The 20,061-nt window shown below is 46.0% G+C and overlaps 1 long non-coding RNA gene across 1 annotated transcript; it reads right to left on the bottom strand.

Annotated features, from left to right (window-relative positions):
- Positions 1-244: 244 nt before the first annotated feature.
- Positions 245-15,631, bottom strand: LOC146176959 (uncharacterized). The gene is made up of 3 exons (XR_014701240.1): positions 15,479-15,631; positions 6,532-6,583; positions 245-472 (listed from the first exon to the last, which is right to left on the bottom strand). It is a non-coding gene; the product is annotated as an uncharacterized LOC146176959 (long non-coding RNA).
- Positions 15,632-20,061: the final 4,430 nt, after the last annotated feature.

The following is a 20,061-nucleotide window of genomic DNA, read 5'->3' as shown; positions in this document are numbered from 1 at the left end:
CTGCTGCCACTGATATATGATATGCAGTTGTGAGTCTGGGTTGTTGTGCAAAACAGGCTTTCTCACAAAAGAGCATCTTTTCTTTTCTCACAAAAGAGCATGTGACGGAAGCAAACATATTAGCTCAATACACAGTGCACAGACGACATGAATTCACAGAAACCCTGCTGTTCAAATATTCGGCAAAGCTACACAAAACCTAAGACGAGTAAGTGCAAGGTGACTCAACAATAAAGAAATCATCTTTTGTCAGATTTTACATAAACTTTATTTCAGTCTGAGCGCTTTTTCTCAAAATTTATCCACCAATGACTGCTGGTCTCGGCGGCACGGGAGGTATATATCCTGGCGGATTATAGCCGAGAGGCGGTGCGTGTCTTTTGTTGGTACACATTCCAATACGAGGATTAGTCATTTTAGGCGAGCAGATGCAACCAGGCTTGCATTGGCGTCCATTCCGGAGTGGATAGCACTAATTCAGAATGAAAACAGTGAAGACGTAGTCCTGATGTAAAATTTGGAATATTACGAAAACGAGATTTCGTCCTTGTTTTCAATCTTAGCAGCATACGCGTATATAAAGAAGTTCTACTTTCTGTGTGTTAAAATTATTTTGTTATACTACTTCAATACCAGTGCCTAAAGGGAAACTAATTTTCTTGTTGCAGCAAAGTAGTCAACCGAGGATAACAAGAGCGCTAACAGAGACGCAGCAGAGAGGGGACACGATGCTGTTGTGTCCTTGTACACGCAGCATTGTGTCCCCCTCTCTGTTCTGTCTCTGTTAGCGCTGTTTTAGCCTTAGGTCATGCACCAACCAGCCCAAATTTCCACTCTTTTGAAGTAGTGAACCATTAGGATAATATTTTGTCAGAGTGTCGGTTTAGGTGAAATGTTTAGGATTACCATCTTCAACAATAACAGCGTCACAAATGGGATGATTCTAGAAAACCTGCCTGAACGACGATATCAAAAAAGCACTCTTGGCGAGAAATCCTGATAATAAGCAAGAATATCAAGTAAAACACACAAGTAAACACGACTCTCTAGTCACAGTAGGTGGCGAAATAACTAAGACAACACTGTTCTTAGCTAAACGTATACTCGATGTATTTAAAATGTTATCTAATGAAAGCCATTTCAAAGATGTCAAAAACAAAACATTCCTGAAATATTTTTGAATAAATATGCTAGCGCCTTGTGTTATTTTAACTTTAATTCATTTTTTTTTCGCAGCGCTGACTTTCATTCATTATGAACCAGAGTTGCGAACCTTCACATTGGCCTTCCTGAACTGCACTTTGCGTGGCATCGTTTTTTGCTTCTCGGTCTAACCCATTCTAAATATGATACACGGAGGTTGCCATATGAAATGGTTTGTATTTGCGGCTACACATTTTTCACCATGCACTTACATTCCTCAGGAGATGTGCGCGCGTATATTGATCCTTCATTAAGACGCTGCCGTCGTCTTCGGGCTCTGTTGAGGAACGCCCTAGACAATCGTCCGACAAATATTGTCTATCCAATACAGATGGAAGTAGGTGCCCTTATTTTGGGAGATATTGAAACTTTGGGTAACAATTGCAATAAATCGAGAATTTGTTTGCGCTAATAAATTGTTCCCTAATATTCGCATCTCCAGCCAAGATGGCGGCAAAATTTGGAGGACGCTTAAGCTTCGCCTTCAAAAGTGGAACGCGATAGCGTTATTGCACCTCGTTCGCACCGCCCAACGCTACCGGCACTGGTAGACGGCGCCGCTTTCATCACACGCGTCTCAAGAGCGAGCGCGCAAGGCCCTGCAATACAACACCTATCGACCTGCCAAGGAGTGTAAGACAATGCGCTACGGCGCAGCAATCACTGATGAGGCGCCCCGCGTCGGACTTTGCACTCACGAAGCACGCGGTGAGCGCCGAGCAACGCAGCGTTCGGCGCGGCAACGAAACGTGCTCCTGAGCAAGCGGAACGAACCAAAGAACTCGTTGTCTCGGAGAAAGCCGGGCAGCGACGCGCCATGAAGGCGGACGCGATCATGGGGCTGACGCCTTGATGAAATCGTCCTCTATCTCGCTTGGGAACACCACGCAGAAGCATGATTCCTCGGAAGCAGCTCGGCACACATCGCAGGGGACGCTTTCCCAGCAGAAGTTGTTGTTGAAAACCTTTATTTCCACCGAGAAGAAGCTCCGTTTCGGACTCCCCGGCACGCAGGCCTGATGGAGCCTTACTCAGGAGACTCGCGAACTAAGGTATGGTGAATATGCATTGTTGCTTCACGGCCTCAGCCGCCAGGCGGATGGCTTGCTGCTGCTGAGCGGGGTCCTCGCTTCGCAGCAGGGTCTCCCAGGCGTCTCTATCTATATTTTCTTTAGCTCTTGGGCTGTTGTTACATTCCCAAATAATATGATCTAGAGTGCTCCATCTCCCACATGTTATGCAATGTAGATCCTTTTCATCTTTTGAAATTGTTGCATATACCCAAAAGGGACTAATATGATTGCCCCCTTGTAGTCTCCTCCATGCAATTGCCTCCCCGTTTCCGAGGGAACGGTCTGGCGGCGGAGAGACCCTTCTGCTTAGTTTATAGTGCTCTGTGACCTCTTTATACGAGATTAGGCTATCTTTTATATCCATGCAAGAGGGCTGCTCGGCAGCCGCCCGGTGATAGAGAGCCCGGGCAAACTCGTGAGCAGCCTCACTCCCTGCGGTGGATTCATGTGCTGGTATCCATATAATTTCCACGTTGCGCTCAAGCGGCCTCGCTTCGATGACTAGTTTAGCTTCTGATATTCTTCCCTTCCAAGAATTTCTGACCGCATTTTTGCTATCGCATAGTATTAATTTAGCCTTGGTACCGACACAAGCGAGCGCTACTGCCAATTCCTCCGCCGCGTTGGCGTCTCTCGTGCGGCTTGAAGCCAATGCTACAGGTGCTTTTGTTCCGTCGACTACTGCGGATACGGCTGCTCCTTGCCGTCCACATGAAGCATCTACGTAGGCCACTTGTTCTGCTGGTTGTTCTCCCATTCTTTTCTTAGCGCCCCTTTTTGTTATATTCGGGGTGCATATTTTTTGGCATAGGCGGGACGCGTATCCTGGCTCTTATCTCTTTCGGAATATCCACTGACTTACGAGCAGTGTATCCCGGTTGGATGTCTATCCATTCTAGTATTTTTCTTCCTGTTTCAGATTGGCTAAGTCGCTCCAGCTGAGCTATTCTAACTCCCTCAGCTAGCTCGGCCAATCTGTTGTGGATACCCATTTTCTCAAGACGTTCCGTTGATGTGGATATGGGAAGTCCCAGAGCCCTCTTGGCACATTTCCTCAGTATCCTGTCTAGTTTATCTATGTTCTCTTTGTTCATATTTAAGTGCGGTGTTGCATAGCAGACTCTGCTTGTTATATACGCCTGTTATTATCTTAGCAGGCTTCTCTCTTTTAGGCCTCTCCCTTTTACTGTTATCCTTCTGAATATGCCTTGCACTTGATCCACATAAGCGCTACGGCGCAGCATTCACGTCAGAGGCGTCCAGCATCAGACGCTGCACCTAGCAATCGCGCTGTCAGCGGAAAGAACAGCCGCGTCGCCTAAACACCACTGTTCGAGTGACGCACGCTGGATGTTGGAAGGGGAGAGAGCGAGAAAACTTATTAAACGCAAGGGTATTGGGGCATCCTTGTACCGGCACCCGCGCGGCCCGAAGGGGAGAACCGGAAGAGCGGAGATAGTGATCTAAAGAAAGGAAAGACGCTTGATTCTACAACCCGTGAGGGTTCACGGCGAAACGTCTGGGGCGAGTGGCGTGCCACGTGTCGTGGCAGCGCCGCACATTGCGAGGAAGGGTTCTTCTGTGTTTGCCGCAAGATGGCTCTGCATGTGCGCAGAGCGCAGAAGAAATGTAGCGGAAACGTACTTCGCTACTCGTGTAACTGCTCAGTAACATGCTCATAATTACCGATATACACCGCAGTATAACGTTCTACGGGACGTTTTTAAGGCAACATCGCCTTCACTAGAAGCGCTTTTGTACCGCTTTCAAGTATCGAACTCGTGGCTGAGTGTTGACATCTGCATGTTGCACTTGCATCCTTGTTTACCACAGGCTGTGGAGGCCCAAGCCCATGACTAAATCCAAAGGAATACACTCACTCTCGACTGGAAGGAACCGTATGCCATACGGATCTAACGGAAGGTCTTTCTTTAGTGTTCTCTGGAGAACATCCCAGTGAAAGACTGGGTCCCAGCAATCCAGAAAGACGTGCTCGATTGTCTCTGGTTTTTTGCAAAGGAGACAGTCTGTTGTCCAGGGAACGAATAAGCCTCTTTCATGTAACCAGGTTTTAACAGGTAATGTGTTGGAATGTAGCTTAAAGAAGAATGTTTTAACTGAAGACCTAACTGGCATCTTTTTCACACGCTTTAAGACATCCTGTCCGGGGCCTCCACGGTGTGGTGCACGGTAAATCGGCAACGGTATCGTCACATCTAGAAGATCTTTGTACAGCTTCTTCTTACACACTTTGCTCAAGTATTCCATTGAAAAACGCGCATGCAACATTCTGAAAGACAAGACAACTTCGCGCATGTACCCTTTTAAAGTGCCACTCATATGATCACCAGAACAGACAACGTATTCTGGAAGCATTTTATACAGTCGTACTTGCATGACCGTCCTCAAGAATTTGTCGTTTTGATCACGAAGGAAACAAAAAAAAACGCGAGATAACCTGTCGCAAAAAGAGATGCACAAGGCCCAAGCCGCTCGCCTTAACAGAAAGAAAGAGGTTGGTTCTGCTGCACTTTTCCCATGTTGATGCCCACATGAAAACGGCAAAGACACGATGAATTTTTTGAATGATAACACACGTCACCGAAATCACATTCGTTACGTACCATATCTTTGCCACAAGGAAAACATTGCACACATAAGCGCTTGAGAACATTGACAACGGCTTGCCCTGCCATGAATCAACTTTCTCTTTCGCCCTCTCTGCTTGGCCAGCCCAGAAAGGGGTGGGATCTTGGTACGATTCAAGCGTTCTGTACGCGAGAACTTTATCGAGAGTGTGCTGCTCCTTAGAGAAACGTACCGGGTGCTTTCTGATCCACCTGACTGGATCAATGGGTTCGATAAACTGGCTGTCCTCAAGAAATTTTAAACCTTTCGTGACAGCCGAAGTCTGGTTGTTGCGAATTTTACCATTATTGCGGATTTTTTTTAATTGATGTGAACTCAAAACAGGCAATAAAGAGAAAAAAAATCTTGTGGCTGAGTGGTAGCGTCTCTGTCTCACACTCCAGAGACCCTGGTTCGATTCCCACCCAGCCCATCTTGGAAGTTTCTTTTTGTTAATGAAGTGCATGCCAGGATTTATCGCTCACGGCCAACGCCGCCGACGACACCGGCTTTTCTGCGACACGGGCTCGTTAACGCTACCGCGTTAATACTGTCTTGACGAAGAAGGTAATAAATTCATTATCTGTGTGTGTGTGTGTGTGTGTGTGTGTGTGTGTGTGTGTGTGTGTGTGTGTGTGTGTGTGTGTGTGTGTGTGTGTGTGTGTGTGTGTGTGTGTGTGTGTGTGTGTGTGTGTGTGTGTGTGTGTGTGTGTGTGTGTGTGTGTGTGTGTGTGTGTGTGTGTGTGTGTGTGTGTGTGTGTGTGTGTGTGTGTGGAATGAAGCTTATGCACTGCGCCCACAAAGGCAACGGCGCATAATAATGTGGCGGCGAGCAGGAGCCGTTTGGTGACTCGTGATGTAAAGAAAGTTGCGAGTAAAGCTCACTATGATGCAGCTTTCGGCAGTTTTTGTTTACTGGACCTGAGGACATGCAGTCTCGTATTATTGAAGAAACATATGCTTTCTTCCTTTGGGCATTAATCACGCATAAAACCCTGCCGGATTGGAGGCCTTGTCCTGGTGTTGAGACCACGTCTACTGTCGTTTAGGAGGTCTGACAATTACAGTGTTATGTGCTTTCAATCTTATCACTTAAAAAGTGGGGCAGGCTCTTCAGAAAAGAACAGAACAAGAAGAAGGACATGATTCGAAAACAATTTTAAAACACATTGTTATTGGCAGAAGGAAATTGATAATACCTCGCTCATAGTTTTATTGGCAAATGCGAATATAGGGATACGTGCAATATTCTCGGAAATTTAGACTATCTGAGCGTAGGCTTTTCATATTACCCAAAACTGTGTACCAAAGCAACCACCTCCCCATTTGCGTATCACCCTCGCAGCTGGAACGATATTAGCAATTATGCAATGTGTAAAACATCATAACCACCTAAAAAGCATGATCTACTGCGACATATTCAAAACTTCTTTACAGCAATTTCTTAAGTGCAACTACAAACAAACAGTTAAATTTGTTGCACTATTTTGACAGCTTACAAAATATTTTTTGAAATATATGTCAGCCAAGCAACCACATCTGAAGAAAATCTAAAGGTGCATCTCTTGTCGGTATTGTATAATTGAATACGTATATTTTCTATTCTATAAAAAAAGTACTGTCGTACCGTTTGTTCACAGTATATATGGGGTTGCATTCCAGGACCAGCAAAACCTGACCTGAAATGTAGTAATGACAACACCATTAATCATTCCTTACAGCATTGCCGGTATATACAGTGATATTTTATATGGATGTCACCCTGCCGCATGACAACCGCGGAGGTACCGTAGCACGCGTTGCATTCAAACATTTGGTTTAGAGAATGTAGAGCTCTCACAGTCCAATATGGCATAGTCCAATATGGCACAGTTCAATATGCGTGACCAAAATGGGAACTGTCGTTCTTGAAAAAAAAAACATCACTCGGTCTCACAATTATCGGCTATGCTCCACACATGATCTGAGATTTCGGTAGACAAAATTCAAATAATGTTGCGTTTCAATTCATAATTAGAATGATGCAAGGTGTGCACAGACCAATAATAGTGTCATTTATATTATTCTAAACCTCGGACTGGTGATGTTGCTGGATATTGAAATTCGAAGAAATTTTGTTTCGTTTCAACAAAAACAAATAACTGGTAACCTCATACAAAGTTAGAGCGTTCTGCTACATTGATGACAATAATGGCATTAAACTGCTATGATTACATTGGTATGACATCTTAGGTACAGGCATATGATTTACCCGAACTTAGATTGTCGATGGTGCACTGCTATATTGCTGCGAATAGTTGGAACCCATTTTGTGTCCAAACGCCGCCAGCATGCGGCCTCGCCACCATGATTTTAAAAAAGAAAATGACTTTGCGCTCTTCGTTTTCATCTTTGGTATGGCGGAGACAGGGCTTCGTCATTTTCGTTGTCCTTCAAGATTCGTCGAGAACTATCTCGAATGACTACACCCTTAACTGTGCTTCCAAAATGTTCCGGACTATTCTGGTTAGCTTTGCGGCTTCATCTACATGATTCGTCACTGATTTTATATTGAGCGCTCAAGAGGGCAGCGAGACTTCATAGTTTGACAGCCGTTGAGCACCACTGCTGCTACCGTCGTTTTCCGACTTTCCGAACTGCAATAAAGTGTTCATGTAAGATTGACACACTTTGTCATCTGCTGCTTTCGGCATTGACACCAAACGTGACATGGAGGGGCTCAGCCTCGTCAAAGTGACGAAACTGCGCAGATGGCGTGTGCTGAACAGATGCTGCTTCCTGGCTTTCATCCAGCACTTTGAGCCCCTTCCCCCCCCCCCCCCCCTTCCAAGCACGGCCGCACGAAGATGCGACAACTGACTCCAATTTTTCTAATGTGGGTCACAATTTAACGCCTGGAACGACTGAACAAAGCTTTGAAGAGTAGTAGATCTCGTACCTTGGAAATAAAGACCTAGCGTATTACATAGAAGTAAGTAAAGGCCGCTTGCTCTCCTTCTTTGTTCAGGCGTCATTTGTCGTTCTTCGCGTTGTACAGTGCAGCGCGATTTCAAGGTTATCGCACGAACGTCAAGAGACTAGAGCTCCAGGCGCCTAGCGGTCGGTTTCGCAACAGGGAAAACCACGATTTCGCATTCTTTTATCCCTCGCTCCTCGTTGAATGCTAAAACTATGACCGCCCCAAGGAACGCACCACCCTTTTTTTCTATCCTAAGCATTGCAAACCTTACGATAAAGTGTTAATTTTGTTAGCTTTTATCTTCGAGGACAATAACAATAATTGCCGGAAATACGTCACGCGCAATACGACCGCTACTTTGTCGCTAAAGCTTACGGCAAACAAATTAAAAAGGTACTCGCTCTGAAGGGAGTGGCGGCTGCCTAAGGAACAGCGAAGAGAGTGAGGGAAGCTGACCTGGTACTTCCCTCACCATGACAGAAGATACTGGGGCACAGCGCTGTTCACTCTCTGTCGATACTCGCGCGATAACCTTCAAATCGCGGTAGACTACGATGACGTGCTGGCGAAGAAACTTTTTTATCGATATGGACTACATACCTACTTTGCGGGTTTTCCCTTATGTGCCGATAGCAGGGTGTCGAGGAATGACGGGCACGTTGCAACAGACCGAAGGGAATTATTTATGGCCGCGATTACCTGCCTTGGCTGGCCATTACATAACAAGGCACCGTGAGCGCCAGCGAACAAATACCCCCCTGTCAAAACGGCTCGGCTGCAGAACCCAATATCTCCGTTATTATGTCATCTGAAAAAAGCGATGGATCTCCTTGGCCCCTTATTAACTTCATAAAAGGGTAATGGATCATCGCGGTAACCGATCACGTCATCCGATACTTAGAAGCAAATGCCATATCTTATGGTACCGCAGCATAAGTGCGAAGATTTTCGTCGACTGCATTCTCGAGTGACCCGGCGCTTGCGAAGTGGTCATCGTGATCAGGGGAAGAGCATTTGCGGAGACGTTGACGCAAGTCATCTTGAACTAGTCACACAAGCTACCAACGTACAACCGTGTACGATCCCCAGTGCTATGGACTTACAGAACGCCTCTTGAAAGCGTCCGCAGATAATATTGCATCTACGTCTGTCACGAAATCGCCGCACAATTTTTGTTAAGCCAACACAGTGCGGAGGAAGCCCGCGTGCTGTCTTCGTCGAACGTTCGACCACATTCCGGAAACGGCCTTCCTCGCACGAGAACAGCGCGTGGCCTTCTACGCATTGGCTTCACCCTCCTTCTCATCACTCGACGGCGACGGTGACTTACGGTGATTTACCCGGCCCGAAGGTAATGGTTACCTTCCTAAGTTTCGGCCACGCCCAGCCAATAACGACGGGCGCCTCGGCTGGAGTTAGAGGGAACGATTAAACACGCTAAGTTAAGTGTGTGTGTGCGCACCAGTCTAGGGGCGTCGTAACAGACAGACGCGCCGCGCCTATTTACTGAGGTTGCGTCGCTTGTGTGAGTCAGCCAATGTTTGAGCTAGTATTCCAGCGAGTTCGCAAGTGCTATTGCTCGGCTCCCGGGATTCACCCGCTTCTCGAAAGCCTACAGATCTGCGAGGGAGCGGCGCTCGTCTTAAGGCCGACCCATATGGAGCGATTTTCCCGCGCCAAACGTTATGAACTGTCGCCTGGCGGCCGTTCGCCAGTGATCAAGCCGGGCCAGATATTTTCGCCGGCGGCAGGGTGAATGGCCGCTCCTGCTCGCGACCACCGTGCGATGGCAGCACTTGCTGCCGCTCCGCGCCGGCTGCAGCTCCGAGTAGTGCGCGCCGACGATACGAAAAACTTAAGAAAAGTGTGTTAATTGTTTTTGTTCCCGTAAATAATAGGCTGAATGTCAATACTGAATCCTTGTTGAGCATCGCAGAGCCGTATGGCGTAGCTGGTATACAAGCGACCGCTGCGATGCAAGTTTGTGCTCACAGCCAGCTGCTGCCGTTGCGGCATGGCTGCTCCGGTCCGCTTGCATGCCACCTCCACTATAAAGTTCAGCCAAAATTATTATATTTTACTTTATTAAAAGAGAACTGGATTGAGATTTAGGCAGTTCTATGAGTAGACCATTGACTATAGCACGAAGGAATTTCAAAGCGCTGTTTCATGTACCATCGATGCGAAACAAATAGGCCTAGCGGCGACTAGGGAGCAGTGTACGGCTATAGCACCGCCGTCCGCCGCGCTAGCGGGCGGCACAGCTTTGGTAAAGTTGCAGCATGAGGTGCTGTAAGCTTTGCGATGTTGCCTACTCTGATGATACCGCTGAAGCGGGATCTATTTATGGCAATAGCAATACTGCGCCAGGTTTCGGCCCGTCGCGTCGTCTCGGGAAGGGCCACGTGTGACCTTTAGTTCAACTCGGGTTAATCGGAGTTCAACAACTAAATTTTTTTGCGTTCTATTAAACAGCACTCGCAAAACCCTTGCTTTAGAGAGACACGCTTGCAGTAGGCTGTTGCTGCGGCGTCGGACGTACTCGGAGGCTGTATACAAGCGCTGTCAGGCGCCAATTTAGACAGTGCCGAAGTTATGCGTTGCTCTTGAAATGTCACTTAATGTGAAACGTGCGTTGTTGAAGCGGACCAGCTCGTGCGTTTTCTCACATGATACGGCGACGGTGCGTCGGCGTTCCGCCGCGCCGCATGAAGTCCGCAGATAGTATTCGGTAGCGTCGGTCTGAGACTATGCCCGGTGAACAATTTGGTGTTGTTTATTTGACTCTCTAGTGTATTGTTAAGGGTTGTAAAGTCTCTGTGCTTATTGAGATCCACTTTGGTGCATGCCTAACACTCGCTTTCTGTGAAGCTCTGGTCTAAGTGTTAGTATGAATTTCTCTGTATCGTCTCTTGCTGTGTATAATTTTGTTTTTGTTTGTTATTCTCACCCTGACCATCACTCTAGCTTATACTGGCGAAAGCTGGACACCAAATGCCCACCCCTTTCTGTCATATCACTACAAGGTAGTTAAATTCCGTCTAAGTTTGCCTCGCAAGTCGAGGGCATCTCCTTTGCGACCGGAATAGCTACCCCCCCCCCCTACTTTAAGGGTGTTTGGAAGTGTGCGCACAATTAGTGGCGCATGCTTAATAAGTCATAATTCTTCACGGGTGACAACGTGGACGCCGAGCAGAGCGTGTTAGACGCCATTCTACCATACGTCATATTCGCCTATAATACCGCCATTCGTGAGACAACGCGGTCGAACATGTTCGAACTTGTTTATGCAAAGAGCTCACGATGACGCTCGACGCAATGCTGTCGCACGTCACGGACGAGGACAACCTCTACGTTATTCGCGGTCTCAGCCGCCAGGCGCACCGCTTTTTGCTGGTCATCGCCAGTGCTTAGTCGCAAATGTTCCAGCCCCGGTTCTTCAGTACTGCGTGCCAGGAGCGGAGAGTAGGGACCTCCTAAATCCGTGGAAATTAAAGTTTTAATCAATCAATCAATCAATCAACCTCTACGTTGCACCCATCTCCAGAGTCTTCAAGACTGGCCCGGGTGCGATTAAAGACGAGTTAACCCCCAATGTCCGATTTGACACCTTGTGACGACGCGACGCAGGGTACAAACCAGGAGACCAAGTCTTGGTTTGGACGTCGGTACGTCGTCGCGGACTGGGTGCAAAACTCTTTTCGCGGTACTTCGGCACATACAAAGCCCTTCAAGACATTGAACAACTCTACTATGAGGTCATCACCAACGGTGCGGCAAAATCATAGCAGCGCCAAGCGCGTGCAGAATTGTGCATGTTGTACGCCTGAAGCCTTATTACGCGGACTAAAGGCACTAATTTTCTTATTTCTTATTCTCTTGATCGTCTTTATCTGCCTATTTTGTAAGTGTCGAAATGATGTCTTTTTAATGGGAAGTAATTCCGCGAGCCTTTCAAATATATTTTTGTCTAGCATGCTCTCTAATCACTGTCATTGCACTGCGCAGAAGGATTTTATTTTTTGCTTGCTGATACTTGCTGCCGCGAGGGGCGGCTTTAAAATTTTTCTTGTCGCGCAAGACGAGCCAAATTGTTTGCTATAATGGTAACAGGTGCTCGCGTCTTTCGCATAATGTTCCAATTATTCTGGTCATATTTCACATATTTATCTGCATGCTTCTTCCCAGACTTTAAATCGAGCGCTCGCGAGTGTCACGGAAGTTAGTAATACGGAGAAATGACAATCGCGTTTCCTGCCGTAGACGCCGCTGTGTTGCCTAATACTTTTGAGGAAGCAAGTCAGCCAATATATTTCAGTGTAATACAAGTATCTCCGTTTTCTGTCTTCAGCTTCGTCACCGCCACGTGACAGTATGAAATGAACCTTCCAACCGCTTTCATGGACTTATGCTTTGAATCATGTGGCAGGCATGTCAGCTAACGGAAACTAAGATTTCAATGAAATAAAACCCACACTGAACCTTGATTTTTAAGGGCAAGGCAGCAGTAATGGCTCCCATTTGCCCAGTCACTTTCTGGATTTGCAGTTCATTCATCATCATCGTCATCATCCGCCTGACTATACCCATTGCAGGGCAAAGGCCTCTCCTATGTTTCTCCAATTAACCCGGTTCTGTGCTAGCTGCATTCACTAGACCCATGCGAACTTCTTAACCTCATCCGCCCACCTAACTTTCTGCCGTTTCCAGCTACGCTTTCATTCATCACTTTACTTCAGGCTTAATCAATGATGTGTACATATTCCTCTTTTATCCGACATGTACTCATTAGTACGCACTAGTACTAATGTTACGAACTCAACCACTTCGCTCTAATGATGGTGAACGTTTAGTCATTTGCCTCAGCGTGCACATAGTAGCAGTCAGGTATGTGCCAGTATGTGAAATCCGAGCAGATAAGAACATACGTAAAGTTCCGCATTAACCAACCTGTTCGAACTTGTTGGCGCGTCTAACTCGGGATCCAAATGTGCTGAACAGCAGCATTGTGATCCCACATTCCACCCCAAGCGCTAAGCCAGAGTTTGTGGCACCTACCAATTCGGCGATGTTGTGCGAACTCGTAGTGCCAAAAAAAGGTCATGATGCCTGCAAGGTCATCCGCCGTGTTTCCTAATTTTCCTAATGGTTCCTGGCAATGCCTGTATAGTAATACTTTACCTCGACTTCATAAAAATGGTGCGTAAATCAATACCTTGACTACGCCAAATAAATGTCCAGAAACCGTAGAACCCTTTACTGGAATATACAGCTATGTATATACCGGATATTTCACCTACTAGGTTCTTCAATGAATTCGCGGCAAAGTTGCCCATCTGTAAAATTTCCCAGCAGTACACTACAGATTGTGTTCGAGCCTACGTAAAATCTAGTAAGGTGACAAGAGGCACGCAGAAGCGTTTGAGAATGAAACCTTCTAACATATACAACGCTGTCTATTAAAAACATAAGGCTTTGCATCGGCAGGTTATGCAAGATTATGCAAAGAAAGTCTGGGTATAATATATTATTCGGGAGCGATAACATATCCTCGAGAAATCGAACCAAATATTGTCATTCCCACGTTAAATAACGTAGGAATAACAATGTTGATATTTCGTTACGGCTTACTGCACTGGCAAAGCACCCCCTGTAGATTTTGTTCCAAAGTTTTAGTATGGTTTTTTAGAGATGGTTCCCTCAATATTGCCTAACTGCGGACGGCTTCAACTTCTTAAAACCATTCTTTTTCTTATGGAGGCTATATATCGACAGTGGTAATATATAACTCGTATAACTCGTGCTATGGTCTCCCCAGTTGTGATGTCTGGATGCGAGAGTTGGACCGTAAAAGAAGGCGGACCGCCGAAGAATTGACGCGTTTGAATTGTGGTGCTGGCGGAGACTCTTGTGAGGTCCTTGGATGGCCAGAAGATCAAATCAGTCGGTATTGTCGACCATAAACCCTGACTGCTCATTGGAGGGTCAAGTTCTAAAGTTAAAGCTCAGCCACCTTGGTCATCTGATGAGAAGAGAGGAGTCGCTGGGGAAAGATTTGGTGTTGGGAAAGGTTGAGGTTTACCGGAGAAGGGGTAGGCAGAGAACGTGATGGTTATGTGCCATCTTCGAGGCGCTGCAGATGAAGTTATGGGATCTTAGGAAGATAGTGAGAGACTGGAAAGCGTGGCGTGATATGGTCCATAGGGTCACGAAGAGTCGGACACGACTGAACGACTGAACTGAACTGAATATATTATGTGCCTTTCCATGTCGTCTGGTTGTGAGCGTGAAGAATGTAAATTTTGCGAGTCACCATCACGCTCAGGCTCACTTCACGCAGTGCGCGATATTGCATGGACTTTATTTGGCTAAATAACAGCGCCTTCTTTATGTCTTATTTCAGCAAATTTATATACTGATGCAATGCACACTTGAAACTTTGCCGCCCTTTGATACACTACTGTTGTCTTCAAAATCAGTACGGCACCTTTACCGAAAATTGATTACCTGGTCTTCGCATTACACGCCTCGGTCATATTTATTACATATCGATGGTGTAAAATAAGCTGTTATAAACTAGTGCTTTCTCCTGGATTAAGGCTATTATGTTCTGCCTCCTTATTTACCAACATTCCATTTCTTTCACGTGATCAACAATTTGATCTCGCTTTAAACTTATTTCCTCTTTTAAGCACTATGTTTCAGCTGTACATTTCAGTACAAATCAATTGTTGCTAAAATAAACATTTTTTTTAGGTGGTAAAGGTAAACTAGCAATTATGACCAAATGTAGCTTAACATCTTGCAAAAAGGCAGCAGAGCAGGAAACAAGACAGGAGAAGCGCACACACACAAAAGAACGATGCTTCTACTTGTGTCTGTGTGTGATTCTTCTATCTTGTTGCCTGCTCTGTTGCCTTTTTGCAAGATTTTCGATGTACTAGCGCAACGCTCCTCTCATTATTGTAGCTTAACATGCGATCTTCCATTTTTACCGTGTTATTAGCAGAAATAGGAGCATGAGAGGACGAAGGAACCGTATGGAGGGGTATGTAGCATGTAAATTTATTGCTTCTCTTGCCTTACCGACATCTAATTCATTCAGTCCAGTACTTTACATATAGGCGCTTCAACAAATAAAAATTAACAACCTAACAATTTACAACTTGAATCGTTCTTTTATTAGGCGTCCACAAACAAAACGATGGCTGAGTTCACACCTTTAGATTTTGTAGGGTTTACCTACCCAAAGCGACTCATATTATGAGAGACGTAGTAGTAGAATAATGCGGAATTTTCTACCACCTGCAGTTCTTTTACGTCCACTGACATCACGCAGCACACGAGCGCTTCGCTTTTTACCTCGACCCAAAATCTGAAGCCGAGGCCGCGATTCGTACCCGCAACCTTGGGAGCAGGAGTCGATAGAAGAAATCACTGCGGCACCCGGGCGTGTTAGTTCCAAATTTTGAGCATCATAACTACTTGCTTTGGGGTTACAAACATTTCAAATGTTCAGTAACGTTTCAAAGACAAACGTTCACGTATATATGTTGTGCGGCGCGACTACCTTCTGATAGTCATCGCGAAAACTCTGCAAAGAGGTGGTACTTACTCAACAGGAAAGATAGGCAGTGCAAGGAAGATCAGTAAAACTACTAATACAAGCATTTTGTCTTCGCACTCACGACGTTCTGAAAGGAAGGCAGACGAATGTGAATTAATTATGTCCACACATTTATACAAGTTGAAATTGAGAGCTGCAAGTACTCGATGTGAAATTACCTTACTAATCACGTGCGAGGCATTTGAGAACGTACAGGATCTAAGGTGCATTTACATATTTCTTTCCGAATATCCATCAAAACTGAGCTGAATTTCAATGGTATGTTATCTCTACTCAATATGTACTGCAAGGCCACACCAATGATAATCAAATGTGTCGAATACGTTTATGCAGGAAAGTGCTAATTCACCTGCACTTTAAATAAGAATTGCTAATGGGCTTCTAATATGCACGGCGAAAAAGGAAATCTTTATTTTATCTTCCTTTAAATTGTTGCACACCACTTGATATTTCCAAACTGTTATAAAGTCCGTTCTGCTTTAGTGGAAAAGCCACTGTAATTTTACCACAAATGCATATAATGCAGCAAAAAGGTAGATATGTGCAGGAACTGTCAGATTTTATATCCGTATCTACAGCGACGAAAATAGAGACGCAGAATTCAGAGGGTCCAATATTCGGGAGAAGAACAGTTTTGTGGCATAACCTTCCTTTGCCCATGAAGATCGCGCAATGGCTATTTTCACACCTTCACTGACGTCTGGTAGTACAAAATTATGCATCAATGGTAACCTAAGTGGAACTATTTCAGTCCAATGATTATCGAGTTGAGAAATACTGGATTGACGTTTTGCTCAAAAAGCATATGATTATCAATTAAGTAAATCTTCTCTTATAATTACATATCCTCTAAAGAGAAAACACTGCAGACTTAGCAGCCAACTATAACGGCTGTCAGATGCTGTTTATAGGCAAGGACAATAAATTCTATTATATTCATCTATTAGAGAAACTAGACCTTGTATCGGCTTATCATGAGAGGGAAGTATTGGTGACATGTACGGTTAGGAGAGCGGTTGGCATAGGCTGCCTAAATGCGCAGCATAAACTAAAAATAGCAAAACCGCCATTTATTTCGGGAATTAGTACTAGTAGTGCCTCAGTTCTGTTTCCAAATTCTACATACCTACTCACGCTGTGCAATACGTCCCAAGAATAAAACGAATAGCAACGTCATCAACGGTTCAAAACATTTATTTCCCATTATTCTAGACCAATATCCCCATACCGCGCCAATTCCTGGTGCTGGCCATGGAATAACACTTCAAAGTATGTCTTCTTACGTATCTTGCCTTTCCTTGTTGTCATGTTTTCTACATGCCACCGCTCGGAAGAGGCAACCCCACAGTATGCATTTATGTAGTGTGGTATCGTAAAGAGAAGATATACTTGAAAAGATGAAAAAAAAAAGTGACTCTGCGCTGCATTCAGTGGCATCAACATGGTAGTGCGCTTGACCTAGTTGTACGCAGAATGCTCCTGCCATGCTTCTCGATCGAGTCCCATTACACCTAATAAACTCCCATCCTACATTTGGTGGAGTCGCGGGTTAGAAACGTCGGTCTTGGCGCTCCGTGGCGGTACTCATCCTACATCTGCAATGTAAGACAACGTCCAGCATCAAAGCATGCAAGGGGGTCTAACTGCCAGCTGCGTCGGCACCCATGCCATCGAGACCCAGCTATCTTCAGCGGGACCTATGAGCACGATATCGAAGTTTGCCTCACGTCTAATGAACGGGACGACGCAACGAAACAGAACAAAGTAATATTTCCCCTCAACGACGTGGCTAATTTGTAGTATAGCAACCATGAATGCAACATCCGTACGTAGGCTGCATTTAAAACAACGCTCGCAGCAGTCTTTGGTCGCCCGGATGTCAGGAAATTGTGCGCCGAGCTGCGTTTGTGTGAACTTTCACAGCGGGCCGGCGAAAGCCATACAAGCTATATCAAAGAAGTCATTTACGTATGCAAACGTGTGAACGCCAATGTGTTAGAGGTTGAAAAGATCAAGCACATCTTGAAAGGTATTGCCGATGATGCCTTCCAGGTGTTGGCAGCGCGCAACTTCCGTACAGTCATCGAAGTCTTCCCGCTCTGCCAGATTTTCGACAATCTGCGCATAATTAGAGGGTGGTAACGCGTCGGCTCCAAGCACACGTTGAATCACTTGCCAGGCTGACGCCTGCAGGCTACAACCCGTCGTTGCTACCGCAAATCAAAGCATTTATCCGTGAAAATGCGCCGCGCCAGACTTCCCTGCTTCCTGGCCCTCAACAGCAGCCACACCATTTGGCCCCGGCATTGCTCCAGGCTATTCAGGGGCAGATTGCTGAGGCGCAAAAGATGAAACTTCGCACTTACCTCTATGAACGCCCTTTTTAATATGTGACTGACTACCATGCATTGTGCTTGCTCTTTTCTCTGACAGATCCATACAGCCTTCTTGCCAGGTGGGCTCCTCGTCTACGGGAATTTGTTATCCACATAGTGTACCGCTCTGGTCGCAAGCATTAAGACGCCGATGCCTTTTCTCGCTACCCCCTTCCAGCTAATGTCACCAGAGTCTTCACCTTGGATGCCTCCACGAAGTCACTTAACATCAGTGACGTGCCCTCTGCGCAGCGGAGGGACCCCTTGCTCGATTCTCTTAATAATCTCCCTCACGATCCATCGGCTACTTCTGTATCGCGTGCTCTTCGTCGCCAAGTTTCACATTTCGCCATTCGTAGCAACTACCTTTTGTCCCCGCAACCATACAGTGCGGATGGCTGCAGATGGTTGCTAATCATTCCACACCAACTACGCTCGCACGTCTGTAAATATGTTTGCGCTGACCCACCACGGGGTCATGCGGGAGTGTTCAAGACGTACCATCTGCTACGCTTACGATACTACTAGAGGGGCGTTTACAGCCATTGTTTATAGTGTAGAGCCCAAGGGTTCTGTCTCTGAGCCGTGTAGCGGCGCTGATTTAGCATTAGTGGAGGGGCTTTCTTTTGGGGAGATAGGACGAAAATGATTCATGCCTTCAAGAAATTCGGAACATTGGAAATGCGTTACAAGCCGCAAGAAGCGGCTCAGAAGGAAAAACCCTGGGCTCCTCACTGTTGACAAAGACTGTACTTCTTCGTCATCAAATACGTTCCATCATATTTCGCCTGTGAACGTCACAAGTTCTGCTGGCGAGTTTCAGCCGTTGCCTTGCCCACCACGCAACTCTGATCGCATCGGTATTGATTTATACGGACCGCTCCCGTACAGTGCCACTGGAAACCATTGGGCCATCGTTGGGTTTGACCACCTGATGCGATATGAAGACACGGCTGCCCTTCCATCCGCCACAGCATCAGATGTAGGCTCATTCATTTTGCTGCGATTCGTCATTCGCCACGGTGCTCTTCGTGAAGTACTCAGTGAAGAAGAACGCGTCTTTTATCCGGTGTTGATAAACCTCTACTCAAAACGTGCCACATAATTCACATAACCTTCATCGCCTATCATGTGCGGACTAACGGACTCACCGAATGCTTTAACCGCACCGTTTGCGACATGCTATCTAAGCACGTCTCCTCCGAACACTGTGACTGGGACATCCTACTTCAATATGTAACGTACGAGTGCAATATTGCTACGCAGTCAACTACCGGTTTCTCCACATTCTATCTTCTTTACGACCGTCACCCTCTGCTTCACTACATACCATTCTTCCGTATCAACCAGGGTCATCTGTGTATACCCCTGCTTCTGAGGCTGCTCTACGCCCAGAAGAGTGCCGCCAAATTGCCTGGTTACTCCCGCCATGTCAATCATCATACGACACTGTAATTCTCCTCTGGCAGTTTTGTGTGGCTCTGGATTCCATCAGATACCTCCGGATTACCCTGTAAAATTATTTCCGAGTATCACGGCTCCTACCGTGGCCGGGAGCGCACCTCTCTTGTCTGTTAAATTTAGAACCCTTGACACCATCCCCTGATATCCGCCAACGCGGCCTCGAGACTGTCCACGTCCAGCGCTTTAAGCAATACTACCAATCTGCCATCTTGCCTACGCCTAAGACCCCAGGGCGGCTCCTCTGCTCCCCGGTGCCCTTGTAAAGAAGATGTGCTTTAAAAGGTCATTCTACGCGCTATCTTCAGTGGTATCGCCATCAATGTGTGCGCTTGGCCTGGCTGTACGCGGACTGCTCCTGCCGTGTGCGTCTTCATTCAGTACCAGTTCCACTAATAAACACCCAACCTATGCTTTCCTAGAGCGCATTGTCTCAATTCTACGCTTACTGACGATTACGACAGTTTATCGTAAACTACCACTCTCATATGACTGTATTGATTGTAGGTGCTCTGCATTTTATATCCACTGAATAATGCAAATAATATCAATTTTTGAGTAACGTTGACTTCAGTCAGCGGAAACTGCCTGGCATTGGCACATAGTACATTTTCCTATCTTCCGATGTCTTGTACTAGATTTTCCCAATAAACTTCGGGTACGAATCTCATGAGGTATCTCCCACCATTTACTATAATTGTAATTAAGTGCAGGACCTTTCACGACCGCTGGTTA

Source organism: Amblyomma maculatum, chromosome 10 (assembly GCF_055883805.1).
Source record: "Amblyomma maculatum isolate TAMU_Amacu chromosome 10, ASM5588380v1, whole genome shotgun sequence".
NCBI classification, from domain to species: domain Eukaryota; kingdom Metazoa; phylum Arthropoda; class Arachnida; order Ixodida; family Ixodidae; genus Amblyomma; species Amblyomma maculatum.
This window is presented reverse-complemented; position numbering and strand designations above follow the sequence as displayed.